The sequence below is a fragment of the Adiantum capillus-veneris genome, chromosome 19, assembly GCF_014529385.1.
Source record: "Adiantum capillus-veneris isolate H3 chromosome 19, ASM1452938v2, whole genome shotgun sequence".
NCBI classification, from domain to species: domain Eukaryota; kingdom Viridiplantae; phylum Streptophyta; class Polypodiopsida; order Polypodiales; family Pteridaceae; genus Adiantum; species Adiantum capillus-veneris.
The window spans coordinates 57,944,342-57,972,176 of record NC_140949.1 but is presented as its reverse complement, the minus strand read 5'-3'; the positions used below and the strand labels follow the sequence as shown (position 1 = coordinate 57,972,176).

Sequence of the window (27,835 nt, the reverse complement as noted above, 5' to 3'; positions counted from 1 at the left end):
TCATGTAGGCTCAAGCATAGGTGTGTCCTGAGCGGCTCTCTCTCGTGCGGTCACTCGCTCGTCAAGATAGGCGTCATCCTCATCGGGCCTCTCCCAAGGTGGTAAAATACATCGCAACAAAGGAGGCCTAGGTGGTGATATCGCAATTGGTGTGACTGGAGGACTCGGATCTCTCGGTAACCGTGGAGCTAGCATGGCCGTCGTGGGTAAACATAAGTCGTGATGCCTAAGTCGAAGGGAGTAGGGTAGACCTATAGTCAAAATGTACAGTGCGTGGCCGGTATCCCTATAAACTCGCTTACGTGGATCTCTTATCAAATGTGCAAGAAAGTGTGCTGAATGATCTCTAGATCCACCAATCGACAAGCGTCTGTACCTACGACCGAGCTCGTCTAGATAGGTCATGGTTTGCTCAACTCTGTGAAGCTCCACTCGCCTAGGATGTGTCTGCGTGTCTAGGCGATTGTCTGGGTGTGCTCGCTCAATATCATCGAAGTCAAGGGTCTCAATCGAGCGATACTACTCTCCAAGCTCATCAATAAGCACTGCTCTATCGGCCTGTGTGTAGACTCTCACAATCTGCCTAGGTAAAGAAAGTGGTCGTTGTGGGTCTGCCATCCGCACATATAAGTGGTCATGTAAATCAACATAGAAGGCAACACCACGCTGGTACTAGCCTATGATACATAGAATCTGACCCTCTATCTGTATCGTGCTACCTGCGGTCTCTCTAGCCTCAAGCGATGCCTGAAGCGTAGTGGTCAGTGATCTAGGGGCACTCATATCTACAATGTGTAGTCTACCGTGCCCGAACTCTGGCGCTCTCAACGGTGGTGCTGGGGTCATCATCGCCTCTCTCGTATGGTCTCTAATATGTCTCACCAGAGGCGGGGATAGGTCTCTAGATGGTGCAAGGTGTCGAGGTGGAGACTCCCTAAAATATGTCGCTCGCGGGCTCTTGCTCTCAGTCTCACTATGAGTGATACGCAAAGTACTAGCACTCACCGAGGTGTGCATCGCTCTAGACTTGTGGTAACTCGAAACGCCTGGTAGCAAATCAGGTCTAGGTGACGAGAACCGTGGCGGTGGTCTCCTGAGTGTCCTGGGTGGTGGCACTATGTCTAGAGGAGGTGAGGGACTCCTACTCGAAGCAGAGCGCTGGGTCGGTCGAGGATCATATGGCAATCCACAAGTCAAAAAGTAAAACTCAGTGCCTGTGGTGCTCTCGTAGCATCTGTCTCTAGGCTCGCCAACTAGTGTCACAACATCTCTGGATAAGCGTCGACTGGATACACGACACTCTAACTGATATCGACGTTGAGCACTATCAGTATAGATCACTCGGTGACCTACCCGCTGTAATATAACCTGCTCAGGGTGGTCGAATGCCTCAAAGCAGTCGTCTACGTGTACTAGCTCTATCTCCTCTCGCCTAATCGAATAGTCGACCAGGTAAGTGGCACGAAAATCATCTCTAAATGTGCCATCCAGGATGTCGCCGGGACGGACTCGCACTATCTAGAATGTTTGTGTGGGGCCAAGGGAGGCACGACACTGGACAAAAAAGTATCCCTGTGTGTCTGTGTAAGTGGGTCGGCCTCTGTGCTCGCCTATTAGCGTGAGCAATATATACTCGGAGCACTGGCTCCTCATGGCCATCATGTGTACGCAAAGTGCACTCTCGACGTGTGCACGGTCTCTAGTCGGGCTCCTATGTCTAATCTCGGGCAATCGGGTCAATGGGGTGTGCGGTGCGGAATGTGCGGGGTGATGCGCGTGAACGTGTGTGTGCGAAGCGAATATACAACGTGGCACGCGTGTGTGTCAGTTGTCGAACGCGGATGCGTATGTGTCCGCGTGCGAGTGGTCGTGTGTGCGCGTGAATGCATATATGCGAGTGAAGGCAGGTGCAAGTGAATATGTGGACGAATGGGTGTGAAGTCTCTCTCTCTCTCTCATCGATGTGTGAAAAAAGCTCCTATCTCTCTCTCTCGCTGCGTGGACGTACACCCTATCTCCCTCTCACTGCATGACGCGGGAACTTGCTCTTCTCTCCTATCTCGCTTCTCTTTTTTTTTGTGGGAAAACCTCTGGGCCACAAACTCTTCATTTTTGCAACTTAAGGAAAAAAAAACATCTATCTCTCTTTTGAATTGAAAGTGATTTGGGAGGGGGTTTGTCTTTTTACTCTTATTGAAATAAGAGGGGACACTATTTTTGCTCTTATTGAAATAAGAGGGGACACTATGCACAAATTAAAAGGAGGAGGGGGTTTCTTTTACATGGCATTGAAATAAGGGGACAAAGTGAAAGGGGGCAGCGGACAAGTGAGGGGGGAAAAAAGTGGAAGAGATGACAAGTGAGGGGGTACAATATTAAAAAGGGGGGGACAAAGTGGAAGAGAGGACAACTGACAAGGGGGGGTACAATATTAAAAAGGGGAAGCGGGAGGGGGGGGACAAAGTGGAAGAGAGGGGGAGGAATTAAGGAGGGGGGCAACGCCTTGGGAGAGGGGGGGTTATTGGGGGGTTGAGCTCCCTTTAAGGAGCTCCCCTATGCTTTTTATTTTTTGATTTTTTTTGGTTTTTTTTAGAATAAGAATAAAAAAGAAAGAAATAGAATGAAATGAGAGAAATGAGATAAAATAAAACAAAGGAAAATAAAAATAAAAAGAAATAAAAAGTAAATAGAATAAAGCAAAGTAAAAAGGCAAAATGAAAAGAAAGCAAGAGAAGGAAGAGATGGGGTGTGGGTGTGTGGATGTGTGTATGTGTGTGTTTTTTTCTTTTTTTATTTTCCAAAATATCCCAAAAAGTAAAAAAAGTTGCCCAAGGGCGTAACAAATAGCTGAAAAATGCAAAATTTAACCCGAAAAATATGGGAAAGTCTCAGGCTTGTGAAAAATACGTCGCCGGATTCGGCTACCCAATTTTGCCTAAATTTTCATCATTTTTTGGTCAATTAATTGATTTTTTTGCCATTCAAGAGGCAAAAAATTGTCTTAAAAATACCAAAAAATCACCGAATTTTTTTTGAAAATTAAGCAACTCCTTAAGCTCACTTAGACACGCATTCTCACCAAGAATCATACCAAATCGTAGCAAAAGGCGAGATTCTTGTAGTGTTTTTTTGCGTTTTTTGAGCGTTTTTGGCCTGAATCGACCCAAATCAAATCCGAATGAAGTACAACTTTCCAAATCACTTTGATACGATATCGAAAACACAAATGTAGCACCAAAATGCATAAACAATCAAAACAACTCAATATGGCATCAAAAGCATACTTTCCAAATGACGATTTCAGAGAAAACGCTAAGTGCTTGACTACTTGAATGCACAAACCAAATCAGCGTTTTTGCAAGCACAAATACACTTTCCCGGATGTCCAATTGCACAACTTGAATGCTCAACGCTTATACCAATAAATGGATGACCAAATCACACAAATCCGACATCAAAAAATTGGCATTCAAACGGATTTCAGAGAGCACACAAAGCACTAAATCCCAAACACCAAACCACCAATGCACACAAGGAATGTAGAGCACTTACATGACCATAATCAATGCATCGAATCCAAGTCCAAATGACGATTACACACCGTGTGTGTACGCGAACCTCTGGATCCGGCGTTTTCACCTACAAGCAACCAAATCTCAAATGCATGATTTGCAACCCAACATCAACGATTTCAACCCAAAATCATGCACACCTTGCCTCTAATTAGGCACAACCATACATGTGTAAGCTCAATTGTTAGTAGATTAGTGAGAAATTAGTGTGTAGAAAGAGGAAAAAACCGCAAAATTAGTCTACATGCTACCAAAATCAAAACCTACCACCATTCCTACAACCATAAACCAAAACCTAATGAAGATTAGTGAACTCAAACCATCACATGGGTGATCCTCTAGCTTAGGCGCTCGATCCCCGGCAACGGTGCCAATGTTGGCGGTCGTAGAATAGAGCTCAACCCACCGACATAATGTCAATCCGGTGGATCGGAACCCGACTAGTGCATGGAGGCGTGGATGCACCAAATGTGATAGCTTGAGGACTCTAGGAAGAGGGGAAAAGCATGGGAATAGAAGAGGGAAAGCTCGGGAAGCTAGATCTACACACACACACACACACACACACACTCAACCTACACTCTAACTCTCTACACATGAGGACATTGATGCTTCCCTTGCTTTCATCTCAAGCACACACACTATAATCACACATTAAGCACACACACGAAAGCCTAATTAGATCAATGCATGCAACACATATACACACACACTCTAATCTAGCACACATGTGAAGCTAGAATGCTCCAACAAGAGGGAAACTTGAGAGAGAAGAGGAGATTAAGACTTAATCAAGCAACAACAACACACATAAGCATGAAAGACAAGAGCAAGTAGAGAGACTTAGCTTCCATTAACCCCAAACGTCAGCTACATGTGTATGAGGAAGCTCCAAGCTCCATAGCCACTCCTCTTCTTCTTCTCCACACTCACCTCACACTCTCTTGAGCTCTCTTTGCTCTCCAAGAGTTGGCTCTTCTAAGAATGCCCTTTCACATCTTGTCAATTGAGTTATATACAAAGAGCTTCTAAAAATGGGCGGCCGTCCAAAAGTGTAAATGCATGTAATAGGCATCTAGGCTAGTCTACTCATAGACGTACAAAGTGGAACTCAAGTAGAGCCCGTAGACACAAAGAATATGTGTACACACCAATGAAGCACAATGCATGTCATTGGCGCTCGCCCGTCAACAATACGCTCCCCTTACGAGGTGGAGCTAGATCTCATTACTTGTAGGCTCAAACTCGACTCACTTTGTGATGAGAGATCGTCTGCTAGTTGAACCTTGAACCACTTTGTTTGCTTCCGCTATAGATCTAGTGGCCACCAAGTTCACCATCAGATCCGTCATTTGATACGGCGGGGTGGGGACCTCACAAGTAGATCCTAGATCCACCACTTTGCCATTTAGACTAAGTATTGGGAAGTAGGTGCATCAAAGATCTACCAATTGGCCATTATAAAAAAGGCTTGAAAGGTGGATCCAATTGTTGGTGTCTCCTAAATCAATCACTTGGCCATTCTAACCATGTCTTAAAGTTAGGTGCATTCGACACTTGGCCATCGTAACATTTGTACCTTTACACAATGTCTCTGTGATGAGTAAATCCTAGATCCACCACTTGGCCATTTATACTAAGAATTGAGAAGTAAGTGCATCAAATTTCCACCACTTGGCCATTATATCAAAGACTTGAATTGTGGATCCAATTTTTGGTGTCTCCTAGATCCGCCACTTGGCCATTCTTAAAATGTCTTAAAGTTAGGTGCATCCATCATAACACTTCTAATTTTACACAATGTTTCTCGGATGAGTAGACCCTAGATCCACCACTTGGCCATTTTGACTAAGAATTGAGAAGTAGGTGCATCAAAGATCCACCACTTGGCCATTATAAGAAAAGCTTGAATTGTGGATCCAATTGTTGGTGTCTCCTAGATCCACAACTTGGCTATTCTAACCATGTCTTAAAGGTAGGCACATTTAACACTTGGCCATCATAACACTTGTAATTTTACAAAAATTTTGTGGGATGAGTAGATCTTAGATCCACCACTTGGCCATTTACACTAAGAATGGAGAAGTAGGTGCATCAAAGATCAACCATTTGTCCATTATAACAAAGTCTTGAATGGTGGATCCAATTGTTGGTGTCTCCTAGATGCACCACTTGGACATTCTAACCATGTCTTAAAGTTACGTACATTGAACACTTGGCAGTAAAACTTGTAATTATACACAATGTTTGTGGGATGAGTAGATCCTTGATCTACCACTTCTCCATTTAGACTAAGAATTGGAAAATAGGTGCATCAGAATTCCACCACTTGGCCATTATAAGAAAGCCTTGAATTGTGGATCTAATTGCTGGGGTTTTCTAGATCCATGAGTTGGATATTCTAACCATTTCTTGAAGTTAGGTGCATTTAACACTAGGACATCATAACACTTGTAATTTTACATAATGTTTGTGTGTTGAGTAGATCCTAAATCCATCAGTTGGTCATTTAAACTAAGAATTGGGAAGTAGGTGCATCAAAGAGCCACAACTTGGCCATTATAACAATGGCTTGAATTGTGGATCCAACAGGTTTTGTCTTTAAGATCCAACACTTGGCCATTAAAACCATGTCTTAAAGTTAGGTGCATTCAAGACTTGGCCATCATAACACTTGTGATTTTACACAATGTTTGTGGGATGAGTAGATCCTACATACACCACTTGGTTGTTTAGACTAAGCATTAGGAAGTAGGTGCATCAAAGAACCACCACTTGGTAATTATACTGAAGGCTTGAAATGCGGATCCAATTGTTGGTGTCTCCTAGATCCACCACTTGGCCATTCTAACCATGTCTTAAAATTAGGTGAATTCAACACTTGGCCATCATAACACTTGTAATGTTACACAATATTTGTGGCATGAGTAGATCCTAGATCCACCACTTTGTCATTTTCACTAAGAATTGGAAAGCATTTGCATCAAAGATCCACTACTCGGTTATTATAACAAAGGCTTAAAATGTGGATCCAGTTGTTGGTGTCTCCTAGATCCACCACTTGGCCATTCTAACCATGTGTTAAAAATTTAGGTGCATTCAATACTTGGCCATCATAACAGTTGTAATTTTTCACAATGTTTGTTGGATGAGTAGATACTGGATCCACCACTTGGCCATTTAGACTAAGAATTGGGAAGTAGGTGTATCAAAGATCCACCACTTGGCCATTATAACAAAGGCTTAAATTGTGGATCTAATTGTTAGTGTTTCCTAGATCCACCACCTTTCCATTCTAACCATGTTTCAAAATTAGGTGCATTCAACACTTGGCCATCATAACACTTGTAATTTTACACAATGTTTGTGGGATGAGTAGATTCTAAATCCACCACTTGTCCATTTAGACTAAGAATTGAGAAGTAAGTGCATCAAAGATCCACCTCTTGGCCATTATAATGAAGGCGTGAAATGTGGATCCAATTGTTTGTGTCTCCTTTTCCATTCTAGCCATGTCTTAAAGCTAAGTGCATTGAACACTTAGCCATCATAACACTTGTAATTTTACACAATGTTTGTGGGATGAGTAGGTCCTAGATCCACCACATGGCCATTTATACTAAGAATTGGGAAGTAGGTGCATCAAAGATCCACCACTTGGAAATTACAAGGAAGGCTTGAAATGCTGATCCAATTGTTGGTGTCTCCTAGATCGACCACTTCGCCATTCTAACCATGTCTTAAAATTAGGTGCATTCAACACTTGGCCAGCATAACACTTGTAATGCTACACAATGTTTGTGACATGAGTAGATCCTAGATCCACCACTTTGCCATTGATACTAAGAATTGGGAAGTAGGTGCATCAAGGATCCTCCACTTGGCCATTGTAACAAAGGCTTGAAATGTGGATCCAAATTTTTTTGTCTCCTAGATCCACCACTTGGCCATTCTAACCATGTTTTAAAGTTAGGTGCATTCAACACTTGTCCATCATAACACTTGTAATTTTTCACAATGTCGTGGGATGAGTAGATACTAGATCCACCACTTGGTCATTTATACTAAGAATTGGGAAGTAGGTGTATCAAAGATCCACCACTTGGCCATTATAACAAAGGCTTGAAATGTCGATCTAATTGTTGGTGTCTCTTAGATCCACCACCTGGCCATTCTAACCATGTTTTAAAGCTAGATGCATTCAACACTTGGCCATCATAACACATGTACTTTTTTACACAATGTTTGTGGGATGAGTAGATCCTAAATCCACCACTTGGCCATGTAGACTAAGAATTGAGAAGTAGGTGCATCAAAGAACCACCACTTAACCATAATAACGAAAGCTTGAATGTGGATCCAATTGTTGGTGTTTCCTTTGCCATTCTAACCATGTCTTAAAGTTAGGTGCATTCAACACTTGGCCATCATAACACTTGTAATTTTACACAATGTTTGTGGGATGAGTAGATCCTAGATCCACCCCTTGGCCATTGACTAAGAATTGTGAAAGTAGGTGCATCAAAGATCCACCACGTGGAAATTACAAGGAAGGCTTGAAATGCTGATCCAATTGTTGGTGTCTCCTAGATCAATCAATTGGCCATTCTAACCACCACTTGGCCATTGTAACAAAGGCTTGAAATGTGGATCAAATTGTTTTTGTCTCCTAGATCCATCAATTGTTGGCCATTCTAACCATGTCTTAAATTTAGGTGCATTCAACACTTGGCCATCATAACACTTGTAATTTTTCACAATGTTTGTGGGATGAGTAGATACTAGATCCACCACTTGGCCATTTAGACTAAGAATTGGGAAGAAGGTCCATCAGAGAGCCACCACTTGGAAATTATTACAATGGCTTGAATTGAGGATCCAATTGTTGGTGTCTCCTAGGTCCACCACTTAGCCATTCTAATCATGTCTTATAGTTAGGTGCATTCAAGACTTGTCCATCATAACACTTGTAATTTTCCACAATTTGTGGGATGAGTATATCGTAGATCCACCACTTGGCCATTTAGACTAAGAATTGGAAAGTAGGTGCATCAAAGATCTACCACTTGGCCATTATAACAAAGGCCTGAGTTGTGGATCCAATTCTTGGTATCTCCTAGATCCACCACTTGGCCATTCTAACCACGTCTTAACACTAGAATGGTAACCTAATAGGACATAAAAGTGTCCTTTCAGGGTTTTGGGAAAAATTTCCAAAACCATAGTAGATCCACTCATTTTGAAAAATCCTTTCATGAGCTTATAGTTCAATAACTACTACATATGGAAAAAATGAGAAACTTGTAATTTTTGTCATCCCTTGGTCACTACAAGCCTCGAAAGTTGATGGACCAGTGCATTTTGCCCAAAACAGCAATTTCTTACGGTTGATTGCATATAAATAAGAGTGGGTATTTTTGTAGGACATCCCGTTAACTTCAATGGGTTGGTGACCAAAACATATGGTTTCTTTTACCTCACTATTGTTTTTCTGGGCAAAAACAATAGGTAGAAAAAAGTTGCATTTTTGCCATTCTGCGGACCTATCATCAAAGTTTCTATAGTCACGCTCAATACAGATACTATATACATGTTTTCTTAGTTCCCTTTGGGCCTTTGGATCCAAAAGGAGCCATGGAGCATGTCAAAAGGATAATGGATCTCTTACAATTGGAACCTTGGGGGCAATGATAAAGTGCTAAATACAACAAACATGAAAAAAGTCGGTTTAGCATTATGACCTCTAGAAACCCATAGAAACTACTCAATATCTAGCCAAGTTTATAGTCTATGATTAGATATGGTTACTACCTACAAAATACACACAATTGGCCTAAGAAACTAGCAATATTGAGAAAGTTATACTTGCTACTCTAAAATGTATCGTATTCTTCAGCAATCAAAAAACTCAACCATCATCATATATTATGCAATATAGCATATAAGGTCCCCCAAAACTCAAGGAAGATTAGCTTTATGCTATACATTACACTTACACAATCAAAATTGAATTTGCATATCAAGAAAGCCACCAAAAAAATCATAAAAGTGCTAATTTTGGATAAAAAACAGGATTATGCAATTCTTGTAAATTGGTCATAACTTTCAATTTTAACACTTAGCTCTCCCTACAAGCATCAAAACATATTGAGAACTATGAAGGCCTAACCTCTAGCCATCTAAACCTCACAAACATGAAGTTTAGAGTGGTATAGTTGACAAAAATTGGAAAAAAGCCAAAAACAGGACCCGTTTTTTCACACAGTTTAGGTTCAAAAATGTTGTGCACGAGTAAGGTTACTGGTGAGATCGATACTCCAAAAAAAATGCTAAGTTTTTTTCAGCTCATAAGGCAACTTTGTGGATATATAGCACCTAGAAATTCATTTTCATACTCTTCAAATAATTCAAGAAAAATGGTCACTTAACAGGACATAAAAGTGTCATGTTACCATTCTAGTGTTAAGGTTCTGTGCATTCAAGACTTGGCCATCATAACACTTGTAATTTTACACAATGTTTGTAGGATGAGTAGATCCTAGATCCACCACTTGGCTATTTCGACAAAGATTTGAGAAGTAAATGCATCAAAGATGCACCACTCGGAAATTATAACGAAGGCTTGAAATGCGGATCCAATTGTTGGCGTCTCCAAGATCGGCCACTTGGCCATTCTAACCATGTCTTAAAGTTAAGTGCATTCAACACTTGGCCATCATAACACTTTTAATGTTACACAATGTTTGTGGGATGAGTAGATCCTAGATCCACCACTTTGACATACTAAGAATTGGGAAGTGGTGCATCACCACTTCGCCATTTTAACAATTGCTTGAATTTGTGGATCCAATTGTTGATGTCTCCTAGATCCTCTACTTGGTCATTCTAACCATGTCTTAAACTTAGGTGCATTCAAGACTTGGCCAAAAAAACACTTGTAATTTTACACAATGTTTTTGGGATGAGTAGATCATAGATCCACCACTTGGCCATTTAGACTAAAAATTGAAAAGTAGGTGCATCAAAGATTCACCACTTGGCCATTATAATAAAGTCTTGAAATGTGGATCCAATTGTTGGTGTCTCCTAGATCTACCACTTGGCAATTCTAACCATGTCTTAAAGCTAGGTGAATTCAACACTTGGCCATCATAACACTTGTAATTTTACACAATGTTGTGGGATGAGTAAATCCTAGATCCACCACTTGGCCATTTAGACAAAGAATTGAGAAGTACGTGCATCAAAGATTAACCTCTTGGCCATTATAACGAAATCTTGAAAAGTGGATCCAATTTAACGTGTCTCCTAGATCCACCACTACGCAATTCTAACCATGTGATAAAGTCAGGTGCATTCAACACTTAGCCATCATACGACTTGTAATTTTACACAATGTTCGTAGGATAAATAGATCATAGATCCACCACTTGGTCATTTAGAGTAAGAATTGGGATGTAGGTGCATCAAAGATCCGCCACTTGGCCATTATAACAAAGGATTGAGTTGTGAATCCAATTCTTGGTGTCTCCTAGATTGACCACTTAGCCATTCTAACCATGTCGTAAAGTTAGGTGCATGCAAGACATAGCCATCATAATACTTGTAACTTTACATAATATTTGTGGAATGAGTAGATCCTAGATCCACCACTTGGCCATTTAAACAAAGAATTGGAAAGTCGGTGCATCAGAGATCCACCATTTGGCCATTATAAAAATGGCTTAAATTGTGGATCTAATTGTTCGTGTCTCCTAGGTCCACAACTTGGCTATCCTAATCATGTTTTAAAGTTAGGTGCATTCAACTCTAGGACATCATAACACGTGTAATATTACACAATGTTTGTGTGATGAGTAGATCCTAAATCCACCAATTGGCCATTTAGACTAAGAATTGGGAAGTAGGTGCATCAAAGATCCACCACTTGGCCATTATAACGAAGGCTTGAAATGTGGATCCAGCTGTTGGTGTCTCCTAGATCCACCACTTGGCCATTCTAACCATGTCTTAAAGTTAAGTACATTCAACACTTGCCATCATAATACTTGAAATTTTACACCATATTCTTTGGATGAGTGGATCGTAGATCCACCACTTGGCCATTTAGAATAAGAATTGGAAAGTAGGTGTATCAAAAATGCACCAACTTGGCCATTATAACAAAGGCTTGAATTGTGGATCCCACTGTTGGTGTCTCCTAGATCACCACTTTGCCATTCTAACAAAGGCTTGAAGTGTGGATCCAATTGTTGGTGTCCTTTAGATCCACCACTTGGCCATTCTAACCATGTCTTATAGTTAGGTGCATTCAACACTTGGCCATCATAACACTTGTAACTTTACACAATGTTTGTGGGATGAGTAGATCCTAGATTCACCACTTGGCTATTTTGATTACGAATTGGGATGTAAGGTTTCCAGTTTCTGAAACCTTAAAGGTTGTATAAGCTTAATCAAACTGATATGATTATTGGAAAAGCAATGTAGAATTGTCCGACCATGGAAAATATTGGTATTTTTGGAATCTTAAGCACAGTAAACCCCGGGCTAGAAATTTTCAGAATTGAATTCCGATAAAAACTGGCATAGTTATGACCCCTGGAAGTTTACACTATGAATTGAGTAAAATACAAAAATTGAAGGGTTACAATAATCATTTTTGCATAGACTTTATTAAAGGTCTCCCAGATATTTACAAGATATTTACCAATTAAGCAAAAATAGGTCAAATTATAGCAAAATTGACATTTTAAAAGCTGGCAGGTAATGGGAGGGTCATCACTGACCTGCCAGGGACTCATTTAGCAGTAGGGGTCGTTTTTTGACTTGTTGGGGGCTGCTTGAACTTCAAGCAACTGCCTTTTTCACCCGGTGAGAGCTTATGAGTGCCAGAAAACTATAAATAGGATCCCTAGCTTCACATTTTACACAGACTCGGAGTCTTGCTACTCTCTCTCTCATCTAGAGAGAACACTACGCAGAAATCATTAGAGTTTAATCTCTAATTGATTAACCCTAACGGTAATTAACCTAATCCTTCTTAATTAGTAAGGTTAGATTAAGATAAATTGCTAATAAATCAAATATTAGGCCTATGCATACTCCTTAAACCTCTTTAAATTAATTAATCTCTGTTGATTATTATAATTAAGCTTAGTAATACTAAGATGATTATTTATCCTATCATATTCAGGCAGAAATTAGCCAAATTAACCATGAATTAATGATAAAAATATTAATTAGGATTATATTAAATTGAAGTAATTATCAGAGATACATTAGACAGTTATTAATCTAGGAAAATTATCCTATAATTTTCTGAGAAGTTTTCCTAATTAATTAGGCATAAGTACTCTATTTTTTGAACAATTTTAATAGGAGAAATTAGTAAATGAATTTCAAATGTTGTGATATATTTATCAGTGGTTAAATGGGTGGTAAGGAACCAACGATAATTAGGAAAAGCTCAGATAATGAATCTAGCTAATTAATTATGCCTAATTACTCTTTTTTTTGAGCTATTTAAATAGGGGAAATTAGTAAATTGATTTCAATTTCTATAATATATTTATCAGTGGTTAATTGGGTGTTAAGAAACACTTGAAAATTAGGAAAAGCTCAGATAATGAATCTAGCTAATTAATTAGGTAGAATTACTCTGTTTTTTGACCAATTTAAATAGAGGAAATTATTAAATTGATTTCAATTGTTGTGATATATTTATCAGTGGTTAATTAGGTGTTAAGAAACCTGTGATAATTAGGAGAATCTTAGATAATTAATCTAGATAATTAATTAAGAATAATTACTCTATTTTTTGAATAATTTTAATAGGGGAAATTAATAAATGGAATTCAAATGATTCCATATAATTATCAGTGGTTAATTAGATGTTCAGTAACCCGTGATAATTAGGAGAAGTTTAGAAAGTTATTTAAGATAATGAATTTAGCTAAAATACCCTGTTTTTTGAGACATTTTAATAGGGGAAATTAGTAAATGGAATGTAAATGCTTCCATATAATTATCAGTGGTTAATTAGGTGTTCAATAATCCGTGATAATTAGGAAAAGGTCAGAAAAATAATTTAGTTAATTATTTTAGCTAAAATATCCTGTTTCTTGAGCAATTTTAATAGGGGAAATTAGTAAATGGAATTTAAATTCTTTCATATAATTATCAGTGGTTAATAAAGTGTTTAAGTACCTATGATAATTAGGGGAAGTTCCGAAAAAGAATTTAGCTATTTAATTTAGATAAAATACTATGTTTTTTGAGAAATTTTAATAGGGAAAATTAGTAAATGGAATTTAAACACTTCTTTATAATTATCAGTGGTTAATTAGGTGTTCAAAAATTCGTGAAAATTAGGAGAAGCCCAGAAAATTAATCTAGCTAATTACTTAAGCAGAATTACTCTATTTTTTGGACAATTAAAATAAGGAAAATTAATAAATAGGTTCAAATTGAATTGAGTTATTTATTGTAGGTTAATTAAAAGTTATAAAATCCGTGATAATTATTCTATTCTCAGATAATTAGTTTAACTAATTATCTTAGTGAAATTACGTTGTTTTTAGGGATAAATTAAAGGGGAAAATTAGTAAATCATGTGTTATAATTACATGCTATTTTTTAGAGCTCTATTATAGGGTCAAGAGGCGATGATAATTATGACAAGGTTAGAAAAGTAGTATAGATATTTATTTAAGTCAAATTATACTATTTCTAGCTAAAAAGTAAAGGGAGAAATTAGTAAATCATGTGTTATAATTACATGCTATTTTGTAGAGCTGTATTATAGGGTCAAGAGGCCTTGATAATTATGCCAAGGTTAGGAAAGTAGTATAGATATTTATTTAAGTCAAATTATACTGTTTCTAGCTAAAAAGTAAAGGGGGAAATTAGTAAATCATGTGCTATAACTACATGCTATTTATTAGAGTTGTGTTATAGGGTCAAGAGGCCGTGATAATTATTCCAAGGTTAGAAAAGTAGTATAGATATTTATCCAAGCCAAATTATATTGGTTTTAACTAAAAAGTAAAGGGGGAAATTAGTAAATCATGTGATTTAATTATATGCTATTTATCAGAGCTGTATTATAGGGTCAAGAGGCCGTGATAATTATGCCAAGGTTAGAAAAGTAGTATAGATATTTATCTAAGTCAAATTATTTAAATTTTAGCTAAAAATTGAAGATGAAAATTATATAATTAAGTTAGAAAATAATAAGATAATTACCAGAGGTCAAAAATATTCTTATCTACTTGTGGTAATTATACCATGGTTAATTGGTGAGATTAGAAATTATAATTGACCAAAAGTCCTATTTTTAGCGAATGATTAATTAAAATAACTAGACCTTGTGGTCAAAAGTTTTTAGGAAAATTATAGTAAGTGTAAACCTATGATATCAACTTGAGAAAGTGAAATCTTTAAGAGAATTTAAATACAATAAATATTGAGCCTGAAATAAGTAGATTATTAGCTTAAAAGTCGATGGAAAAATTAGGAAAAAGATATAGAAAATTATAAGAAAGATAGGAGAGCTTAGAAAACCCTTAGAGAAGCGGTGGAAAAAGTTATGATGCCTATATAGACAAATAAGAAGTTACTAGGTCAAGAATTTATCAACTAAGACTATAAATTTAACCTTGGATGGGTTACGATTGAATACAAAGGATAAGTCCAGATTTTGAATTATCTACCTAATGATTAGACGTACTTTTTATAAGAATAAGAAGTTATGTCACCAAAAAGAACACGAGCAAATCCTACATTTGATGATGAGGACATAGCTCCAAAACAAACTAGAGCGTCGTACGACGACGAAGCCGGGCCTAGTAGTAGGCCTACGGAGGAGTCTTCAGGCGCCAGCGCAGCAGCAGATGGCCAATCAATCCCAGGTGGGTGTCCCATTGTTTAATTAAGTCTTTAATTAGTTTAAGTTATTTTATAAGTTAGCATTGCATACGTAAGAAGGATAAACTGGCTGAAAACGGAAGGTAACTTCCAATGTGCATTGTTTATAATATAGGAAAGAATTGTTTGGGTTAAAACTGGTTGAATTATGAAAGATATGTTTGATCAGCCTTAAAACAGCTTGTCTCAAGACACCTCCGACTCCTTTATATAAATTGATGATAATGATTGGCTTTCTAGCCACGATTAAGTCGGTTACCCCTATGAACGATGAGTTTCTACTCCGTGTCATGTCTTGATGTTTCTACATAAGTTAGGATACTGTTTTTGTGCTAGGGGAGCCGCCCGGTTGTATGGGCAACTGGTTTGGTGTATGGGCACCCGGAACCTTGGGTGGGGGTTTATCCACTCCGGATTTGAATAAGAAATGGGTGCCGTTTTTCACCCTTAGGTGGTCTTGAGACAAGAAGGGTACTAGTCATGGTTATTATGGACAATGTTTTGATTGATAGTACCCTGTCTTAAGTTTAAAGATGTCTGTTTTCTAAGGGAATGCTTTCAATGCTATCTTCAAGAAATTACTGTGATGAAACGTTAAAAGAAACCATTATTTTAAATGTTTAAAACAATGTGATAGTAAGATAAATGAATCATGTGTGAATGCCGGGTGGTAAGTGGGGATTGACTAAGGTAGTCAATCATGGACGAGTGGACGTGATTAGTCAGGTAACTATCCATCCCTGTGCACTAAAATGTTTAGAAAACTTCTTCACTTGGAGAGGAGTCCACCAACGGCTGTGCCCTCATATATGTTAGAGGGAAAAAAGCGTTGGTTGAGGATACCTTAGCCCAATATGTGGAAGTTATAGGGCCGAAAGACTTTTGGGATTGTTAGTATGTTATCCCGTTTCCGCTGCGAGACAGGACTAGGTCTGCTTCTAAGGCTATAGATCCAAGCCATTGTCAATGGTACAGGTCTATTCCTTGGATTTTTCTTGTTTAGAGATTCCGATTTTTACAAGGCCTAGAGACCTGTCAAGGATCCCATCCCAATTTTGGTGTAGGCGGGTTGGGGATCTTACATGGGAAGTAGGTGAATCAAAGGTCCACCATTTGGCCATTATAACAAAGGATTGAATTTGTGGATCCAAATGTTGGTGTCTACTATATCCACCACTTTCCATTCTAACCATGTCTTAAAGTTAGATGCATTCAAAACTTGGCCATCATAATACTTGTAGTTTCACACAATGTTTGTGGGATGAGTAGATCCTAGATCCACCACTTGGCCATCATAACACTTGTAGTTTCACACAATGTTTGTGGGATGAGTAGATCCTAGATCCACCACTTGGCCAATGAGACTAACAATTGGGAGGAAGGAGCATCAAAGATCCACCACTTGGAAATTATAACGAAGGCTTCGAATGCTGATCCAATTGTTGGTGTACTTTAGATCTACCACTTGGCCATTCTAACCATGTCTTAAAGATAGGTGCATTCAACACTTGGCCAGCATACTACTTGTAATGCTACACAATGTTTGTGGGATGAGTAGATTCTAGATCTACCACTTGGCCATTATAACAAAGGCTGGAATTGTGAATCTAATTGTTGGTGTATCCTAGATCCACCACCTGGCCATTCTGACCATGTTTTAAAGTTAGGTGCATTCAACACTTGGCCATCATAACAATTGTAATTTTACACAATGTTTGTGGGATGAGTAGATCCTATATCCACCACTTGGCCATTTAGACTAAGAATTGGGAAGTAAGTGCATCAAAGATTCACCACTTGGCCATTATAATGAAGGCTTGAAATGTGGATTCAATTTATCGTGTCTCCTATATCCACCACTTGGCAGTTCTAACCATGTCTTAAAGTTAGGTGCATTCAACACTTGGCCATCATAACACTTGTAATTTTACACAATGTGTGTAGGATAAGTCGATCCTAGATCCATAATTTGGTCATTTAGGCTAAGAATTGGGATGTAGGTGCATCAAATATCCACCAATTGGCCATTATAACAAACCTTGAGTTGTGGATTCAATTCTTGGTGTCTCCTAGATCAACCACTTGGCCATTCTAACCATGTCGTAAAGCTAGGTGCATTCAAGACATAGCCATCATAATACTTGTATGTTTACACAATGTTTGTGGGATGAGTAGATACGAGATCCACCACTTTGCCATTTAGACTAAGAATTGGGAAGAAGGTGCATCAGAGATCCACCATTTGGCCATTATAAGAAAGGCTTGAATTGTGGATCTAATTGTTGGTGTCTCCTAGATCCATCACTTATCTATTCTAACCATGTTTTTAAGTTAGGTGCATTCAAATATAGACATCATAACACTTGTAGTTTTACACAATGTTTGTGTGATGAGTAGATCCTAAATCCACCAGTTGGCCATTTAGATTAAGATTTGGGAAGTAGGTGCATCAAAGATCCACCACTTGGCCATTATAACAAAGGCTTGAAATGTGTATCCAATTGTTCGTGTCTCCTATATCCACCACTAGGCCATTCTAACCATGTCTTAAAATTAGGTATATTCACCACTTGGCTATAATAATACTTGTAATTTTACACAATATTCGTTGGTTGAGTAGATCCTACATCCACCACTTGGCCATTCAGACTAAGAATTGGAAAGTAGGGGTATCAAAAACCCACCACTTAGCCATTATAACAAAGGCTTGAATTGTGGATCCCATTGTTGGAGTCTCTTAGATCACCACTTCGCCATTCAAACAAAGGGTTGAATTGTGGATCCAATTGTTGGTGTACTTAAGATCCACCACTTGGCCATTCTAACCATGTCTTAAAGTTATTTGCATTCAAAACTTGGCCATCATAACACTTGTAATTTTACACAATGTCTCTAGGATAACCACTTGGTCATGTAGGTGCATCAAAGATCCACCACTTGGCCATTATAGCAAAGGCTTGAGTTGTGGATCCAATTATTGGTGTCTCCTAAATCGACCACTTGGCCATTCTAACCATGTCGTAAAGTTAAGTGCATTCAAGAATTAGCCATCATAACACTTGTAAGTTTACACAATGTTTGTGGGATGAGTAGATCCAAGATCCACCACTTGGCCATTCAAACTGAGAATTTGGAAGTAGGTGCATCAGAGATCCACCATTTGGTCATTATAAGAAAGGCTTGAATTGTGGATCTAATTGTTGGTGTCTCCTAGATCCACAACTTGGCTATTCTAACCATGTATTAAAGTTAGGTGCATTCAACACTAGGACATCATAACACTTGTAATTTTACACAATGTTTGTGTGATGAGTAGATCCCTAAATTCACCAGTTGGCCATTTACACTAAGAATTTGGAATTAGGTGCATCAAAGATTCACCACTTGGCCATTTAACGAATGCTCGAAATGTGGATCCAATTGTTGGTATCTCCTAGATCCACCACTTGGCCATTCTAACCAGGTCTTAAAGTTACGTATATTCAACACTTGTCCATCATGTTTGTTGGATGACTAGATCCTCGATCCATCACTTGGCCATTATAACAAAGTCTTGAATTGTGGATCCCATTGTTGGTGTCTCCTAGATCACCACTTCTCCATTCTAACAAAGGCTTGAATTGTGGATCCAATTGCTTGTGTCCTTTAGATCCACCACTTGGCCATTCTAACCATCTCTTATAGTTAGGTGCATTCAACACTTGGCCATCATAACACTTTTAACTTTACAAAATGTTTGTGGGATGAGTAGATCCTAGATCCACCACTTGGCCATTTAAATTAAGAATTGGGAAGTAGGTGCATCAAAGATCCACCACTTGGCCATTATAACAAAGTCTTGAATTTGTGAATCCCATTGTTGGTGACTAGATCCACCACTTGTCCATTCTAACCATGTCTTAAAGTTAGGTGCATTCAAGACTTGGCCATCATAACACTTGTAATTTTACATGAGTAGATCCTAGATCCACCACTTGGCCATTTACACTGAGAATTGGAAAGTAGGTGTATCAAAGATCCACCACTTGGCCATTATAACAATGGCTTGAAGTGTGGATCCAATTGTTGGTGTCTCCTATATCCACCACTTGGCCATTCTAACCATGTCTTAACAATTGGTGCATTCAAGACTTGGCCATCATAACACTGAAAATTTTACACAATGTGTGAGATGAGTAGATCCTATATCCACCACTTGGACATTTAGATTAAGCATTGGGAAGTAGGTACATCAAAGATTCACCACTTGGAGATTATAATGAAGGCTTGAAATGTGGATCCAATTTATCGTGTCTCCTAGATCCACCACTTGGCAATTCTAACCATGTATTAAAGATAGGTGCATTCAACACTTGGCCATCATAACACTTGTAATTTTACACAATGTCTGTAGGATAAGTTGATCCTAGATCCACCACTTGGTCATTTAGACTAGGAATTGAGATCTACGTGCATCAAATATCCACCACTTGGGCATTATAACAAAGCTTGAGTTGTGGATCCAATTCTTGGAGTCTCCTAGATCGACCACTTGGCCATTCTAACCATGTCGTACAGCTAGGTGCATTCAAGACATAGCCATCATAATACTTGTAAGTTTACACAATGTTTGTGGGATGAGTAGATCCAAGATCCACCACTTGTCCTTTAGATCCACCACTTGGCCATTTTGACTAAGAATCGGGAAGAAGGTGCATCAGAGATCCACCATTTGGCCATTATAAGAAAGGCTTGAATTTTGGATCTAATTGTTGGTGTCTCCTAGATCCACCACTTGGCTATTCTAACCATGTTTTAAAGTTAGGTGCATTCAACACTAGGACATCATAACACTTGTAATTTTACAGAATGTTTGTGTGATGACTAGATCCTAAATCCACCAGTTGTCCATTTAGACTAAGATTTGGGAAGTAGGTGCATCAAAGATCCACCACTTGGCCATTACAACAAAGGCTGGAAATGTGGAGCAAATTGTTCGTGTCTCCTATATCCACCACTTGGCCATTCTAACCATGTCTTAAAATTAGGTACATTCACCACTTGTCCATAATAATACTTGTAATTTTACACAATATTTGTTGGTAGAGTAGATCCTACATCCACCACTTGGCCATTAAGACTAAGAATTCGAAAGTAGGGGTATCAAAAACCCACCACTTGGCCATTATAACAAAGGCTTGAATTCTGGATCCCATTGTTGGAGTCTCTTAGATCACCAATTCCCCTTTCAAACAAAGGCTTGAATTGTGGATCCAATTGTTGGTGTACTTTAGATACACCACTTGGCCATTCTAACCATGTCTTAAAGTTAGGTGCATTCAACACTTGGCCATCATAACACTTGTACTTTTTCCCAATGTCCGTGGGATGAGTAGATGCTAGATCCACCACTTCGCCATTTAGACTAAGAATTGGGAAGTAGGTGTAGCAAGGATTCACCACTTGGCCATTATAACAAAGGCTTGAATTGTGGAACTAATTGTTTGTGTCTCCTAGATCCACCACCTGGCCATTCTAACCATGTTTTAAAGTTAGGTGTATTCAACACTTGGCCATCATAACACTTGTAATTTTACACAATGTTTGTGGGATCAGTAGATACTAGATCCACCACTTGGCCATTTAGACTAAGAATTGGGAAGTAAGTGCATCAAAGATTCACCACTTGGCCATTATAACGAAGGCTTGAAATGTTGATCCAATTTATCGTGTCTCCTAGATCCATCAATTAGCCATTCCAACTATGTCTTAAAGTTAGTTGCATTCAACACTTGGCCATCATAACACTTGTAATTTTACACAATGTATCTAGGATCAGTAGATCCTAGATCCACCACTTGGTCATTTACACTAAGAATTTTGATGTAGGTGAATCAAAGATCCACCACTTGGCCATTATAACAAAGGCTTGAGTTGTGGATCCAATCATTGGTGTCTCCTAAATCGACCACTTGGCCATTCTAACCATGTCATCAAGTTAAGTGCATTCAAGAATTAGCCATCATAATACTTGTAAGTTTACACAATGTTTGTGGGATGAGTAGATTTTAGATCCACCACTTGGACATTTAGACTGAGATTTGGGAAGTAGGTGCATCAAAGATCCACTATTTGGCCATTATAAGAAAGGATTGAATTATGGATCTAATTGTTGGTGTCTCCTAGATCCACAACTTGGCTATTCTAACCATGTCTTAAAGTTATGTTCATTTAACACTTGTAATTTTACACAATGTTTGTGTGATGAGTAGATCCCTAAATTCACCAGTTGGCCATTTATACTAAGAATTGGGAATTAGGTGCATCAAAGATCCACCACTTGGCCATTTAACAAAGGCTTGAAATGTGGATCCAATTGTTGGTGTCTCCTAGATCCACCACTTGGCCATTCTAACCAGGTCCTAAAGTTAGGTATATTCAACACTTTTTCATCATAATACTTGTAATTTTACACAATATTTGTTGGATGATTAGATCCTAGATCCACCAGTTGGCCATTATAACAAAGGTTTGAATTATGGATCCCATTGTTGTTGTCTACTAGATCACCACTTCTGCATTCTAACAAAGGCTTGAATTGTGGATCCAATTGATGGTGTCCTTTAGATCCACCACTTGGCCATTCTAACCATGTCTTATAGTTAGGTGCATTCAACACTTGGCCATCATAACACTTGTAAATTTACAGAATGTTTGTGGGATGAGTAGATCCTAGATCCACCACTTGGCTATTTAGATTAAGAATTGGGAAATAGGTGCATCAAAGATCCACCACTTGGCCATTATAACAAAGGCTTGAATTTGTGAATCCAATTTTTGGTGACTAGATGCACGACTTGGCCATTCTAACCATGTCTTAAATTTAGGTGCATTCAAGACTTGGCCATCATAACACTTGTGATTTTACACAATGTCTGTGGGATGAGTAGATCCTAGATCCACCACTTGGCCATTTACACTAAGAATTGGGAAGTAGGTGCATCAAAGAGCCACCACTTGGCCATTATAACATTGGCTTGAATTGTGGATCCAATTTTTGGTGTCTCCTATATCCACCACTTGGCCATTCTAACCATGTCTTAAAGTTTGGTGCATTCAAGACTTGGCCATCATAACACTTGTAATTTTACACAATGTTTGTGAGATGAGTAGATCCTAGATCCACTGCTTGGCCATTTAGGCTAGGAATTAAGAAGTAGGTGCATCAAAGATCCAGCACTTGAAAATTATAACGAAGGCTTGAAATGCGGATCCAATTAATGGTATCTCCTAGATCCACCACTTGGCTATTCTAAGCATGTCTTAAAGTTAGGTGCACTGAACACTTGGCCATCATAACTCTTGTAATGTTACACAATGTTTGTGGGATGAGTAGATCCTAGATCGACCACTTTGCCATTTAGACTAAGAATTGGAAGTAGGTGCATCAAAGATTCACCACTTCGCCATTATAACAAAGTCTTGAACTGCGGATCTAATTGTTGGTGTCTTCTAGATCCACCCCCTGGCCATTCTAACCATGTTTAAAGTTAGGTGCATTCAACACTTGGCCATCATAACACTTGTAATTTTACACAATGTTTGTGGGATGAATATATCCTAAATCCACCACTTGGCCATTTAGACTAAGAATTGGGAAGTAGCTGCATCAAAGACTCATCACTTGGCCATTATAACAAAGGCTTGAATTTGTGAATCCAATTGTTGGTGACTAGATCCACCACTTGGCCATTCTAACCATGTCTTAAAGTTAGGTGCATTCAAGACTTGGCCATCATAACACTTGTAATTTTACACAATGTCTGTGGGATGAGTAGATCCTAGATCCACCACTTGGCCATTTACACTAAGAATTGGGAAGTAGGTGCATCAAAGAGCCACCACTTGGCCATTATAACAATGGCTTGAATTGTGGATTCAATTTTTGGTGTCTCCTATATCTACCACTTGGCCATTCTAATCATGTCTTAAAGTTTGGTGCATTCAAGACTTGGCCATCATAACACTTGTAATTTTACACAATGTTTGTGGGATGAGTAGATCCTAGATCCACTACTTGGCCATTTAGGCTAAGAATTAAGAAGTAGGTGCATCAATGATCCACCACTCGAAAATTATAACGAAGGCTCGAAATGCGGATCCAATTGTTGGTGTCCCCTAGATCCACCACTTGGCTATTCTAAGCATGTCTTAAAGTTAGGTGCACTGAACACTTGGCCATCATAACACTTGTAATGTTACACAATGTTTGTGGGATGAGTAGATCCTAGATTCACCACTTTGCCATTTAGACTAAGAATTGGAAGTAGGTGCATCAAAGATCCACCACTTGGACATTATAACAAAGTCTTGAACTGTGGATCTAATTGTTGGTGTCTTCTAGATCCACCACCTGGCCATTCTAACCATGTTTAAAGTTAGGTGCATTCAACACTTGTCCATCATAACACTTGTAATTTTACACAATGTTTGTGGGATGAGTAGATTGGAATTGGAGCTGATCTCTTGAGACAGCTAATTCCAGTGCTGAAGGATTTCAGCTACTAGTGTGGGAAGATTTCAAACAGCAGACTAGACAGAAATCAGAGACTAAACTGACATGTGGATACTGAACTAAGAATCAGACTTATAGACTAGAATAAGATTCACATTCAGATTCAGAAGACTGGTCGAGAAGTAAGTATCACTGAAATATATACCATGATTGAGATTACAGTGAATATGATTACAGAGAGAAAGTATAGCCGACAATACTGCCACTGATGCTCAAGTACAATTGTAGCTCAAAGCTCTAATACAAGTGATAACAATTGCCAACCCGATAATAATGTAATGGGTCCTATTTATACACTTCGGTTTTACTGTAGTAATTGCTCTAGTAATTACTAAGTAATTCGATGCCCATCTTCTAAGAACACGTTCCCGCATGGTGATTATCCAGCCATCTACATTCTTCCCTTCTTTCTTGAATTTTGGCAAGATTCCAATTTTTTTGAAAAATGCCCGTCTGATGCTGATGTGAGACTGAAAAATCCATCGTCTGGTTCTGGTGTTGGGATGCAGGAGTTCAAGAAGGACTAAGGATTGCGGGAGGCAGTGGAAAATGCCAAGGTGGAGCTCTCACCAGGCCAAGGTAGAACTCTCATCTCTCCCTACCTGCTGAGAAGAAAAGTCGCCACTGAATTCTGAGATGGAACTACCCAGTATCCTTCTATTGGACCATCTTCCTTTTTCCTTTGCTCTTTGACCGGGACGGTGCCTAGGAAGTCTCAGCACCAGCATTCTCCTTCTGAATCAGTCGATAAATGGCCTCCTGCTCAAGCTGATCCCGCCGGTCTGTGGTCATCTCTACCTCATAAGGTGTGAGAGAATGATAGGTTTTGGTGTCAAGATCATAGAGTGTACGCCTGCCTTTGGTCAGTCTGGTTCTGGCCAGCTTATGACAATGCGAAGCAGTATGGATCTCAGCCATCTCTCTGTACTGCGGTGCTAGACCCGGCTTTGCTTCAATGTCTTTCTCAGGCAGTTTGGAAGATTCGACCGTAAGCTGTAGCAACTAATTAGTAATCCTAGTCAATCCTCTGACCTGAATCTTCCACTGGCCCATACACAGTTGAATCCTATGTAGCTCTTCTTTCATTGCCTGAATGTCATTGATTTGAAGAGCATCATTGAGCAATGTCTGCCAAGTCTTCCATTCCACAGTTGATCGCTCATACCAATCCTGAAGCTCATCAATTATTTTAAAATATGTGAGTCGATCAACTGGTTCTTGATGTTGAGGATACAGCGCTAGAAAGAATCTTGGTAGCTCAGTTTCTCTTACTGGAACAACATACAAGAGAACTGGAGAATCGAGCACAAATTCCAAGAAATTGAGAACAGCCTGGTTCTCCTGTTGCATCATCTTCCAAGTGATTCTCACTAGCTAGAATAAGGTTCGGAGAGCAGTTGCTTGTGCTCCTACTGAAATTCTCGTTTGAGGTCCTCTGCTAGTGGCTGTCTGGTCCTCAAGAATGGCTTTCACTCTCTAATCCAAAACACCTATGGAAACTTGCAGTTGTACCAGAACTTCCTTGAGTTGGACCCTAACATCCTTCATGCAGCGGTAAGTTGGTTTGTTACCCAGCAGAAGTTCCAGTTCTAGAGCTAAAGACCGACAATCTGCAGTAGACTGTCTTTGCGAGTGTGGGTTTGCCACTTTATCATCAGCATTGAGTATCCATTCCGGAACTCGTTCCAACAACTGAATTGTACTGGGATGCGTAGGTAGTCTACAAACTTCGTTATCATGGTAAGCAGTGGATTTCCAATGGTCTACCATTTCCCTGGCTCCCACATATAGTCTTTGAAATCTTTCTAAATTAGTCCAGAGAGCATCATCTTCCAGATATTGTCTGGTGATGGAGGCTTGTTGATGTCTCAGCTGCTTATTCAAAGTAATGAGCTACAGTGAATGAGGATGATCAGTCACTGGTCCCTCATCCTGAACCTTCATTTTCCCTTTAGCCTCTCTGCTGTGATGAGACTGATCAGTTAGATGATTCCCAGTGTTACTGGGTTGCTGCTCTTCAGTCTGCTGATGACCCGACTGGTGCTCTTTTTCCTGTCCTTCCTGCTGACCCGCAGTCTGGTCTGGCTGTGACTGGCCTCCTTCATCTGGCCTTGTCCCACCAGCACCAGGTCCTGGAGGTGGAGATGGTGGTGGGGCATCATCATCATCCTTTGTATGCCCAGTTTCTTGATCATCCTCCTCAGCTTCATCTTCTTCATCTTCTCCATCCTCATCTGGGGAAGTCTGTTGCTCAATATAATCCATTATAGCTTGGTTCATCAAAGCATTATTGAACTCACCCATCTTGTCCTGCAAATCGCTCTGCAAACTTTCCATCAAGGACTTTAAATTTTCTAAGTCAAAAACAGCATTGCTTGCGGGGTTTAAAATTTCAAACAAGCTATTGTAGATGTATTTGTCAGTCAGCGAACACTTCAAAGCTGTATGGTGCAATAGCAGCTTTCTGAATTCTGCCCGCTTCATTCTGAGCATCGTTTCAGCTCGCTCGGCAGCTCTCAGTGCTTCATTCCTTTGACTTTTCATGGTCATAATTTCAGACTCAGCTTTAGCTAACTTTTTGTTCAACAACTCCTGAGCCCTTTCTGATTGAGCTTCCAGTACCCTGTGTTGTATGTGCTGCACTTCCTGGGTTTTCTGGAGTGTTTCAATCTGATGCTGTGCTTCTTCCAAGTCAGCTTTAAGCTTTTTGACTTCATCTTCTGATCCAGCAGCCTCCGCCAATTGTCCCATACAACTGACAATGGTATTCCAAGAAGACTATATCAAAACTGAACATCTGTCTTTGACCTTGGTTGGATCAGAATCAACAGGTTCATATATTGCCACAGGAGCCACGTAGGGTAGAGTAGCATAATCATTTGTGCTGAACAAAATATGCCCTCCCAATTTCTGAGTTTGCATTTGCTGCAGCTTATCCTTTTTTACCAATTGCAGAGGGTTCCCAGAAATGGAAATAACTTCTCCAGAGAAAGTTGAGGACGCTAGACCTTTCCCTTTGTCCAGTTGACTCTTGCCTTTGTCCACTGATTGGTCTGGTACCTTCTCCTTAGTGACTGACTTTACCTGATCTTTCCCAGAGCCAGTAGCAACTGTATGTTTGACAACTGACTGATCAGGCACAGTTTTCTGAGTAAATTGCTGCTCAGTTTTACTTTTCTCAGCTTTCTCAGTGCTCACTGCCTTAACCTGGCTTTCTATTTGCTTCAAGAACTCACTGCTTTTTGTCAATGTAATTCTTGGCTTCTTTGAACTGCCAGCTTCCTCTGTAGTGGCTTTCCTTTTCAGGTAATTGGAAATCGTTTGAATGTCTATGTCTTCATCGTCTGAGGACAGTTCAATCTTCTTTGGTTCAAAAATGGGATGCTCACTCCAAGCCTGCTTTACCTGCTCATTAACATCTGCAGCAGTAACCCAATACAAGAATTGCCAAACATACCATGCCTTGAAAACAGTTTGAGATTTCAGCTTGGCAGTCAGTTGAAGTACATTATGCGAGAGTATTTGACAAAGGTTGATATGGACTTGTGGATCCAGTATCTTGGCCAACAGCATAGCAAATAATTTCTCTGACACATACGTTGGGTTATTCTTAAGACTCACTGCTTCAGCTACAAACCTATAAGCAGCGGAGGCTTCCAGACCTGCTTACTGGAACTCCTTGAGCACTTGCCTTGCGCTTATTTCTAGCTGTTTCATACTCCTTTAGAGCAATACTTATTTGCTGTGCAATAGCCACAGACGGTTTGGGCTCATTAGGCAT

At 39.3% G+C, this 27,835-nt stretch overlaps 1 pseudogene; it reads right to left on the bottom strand.

The window, feature by feature from the left end:
* LOC147434075 (uncharacterized) lies at positions 1-27,835 on the bottom strand (annotated as a pseudogene).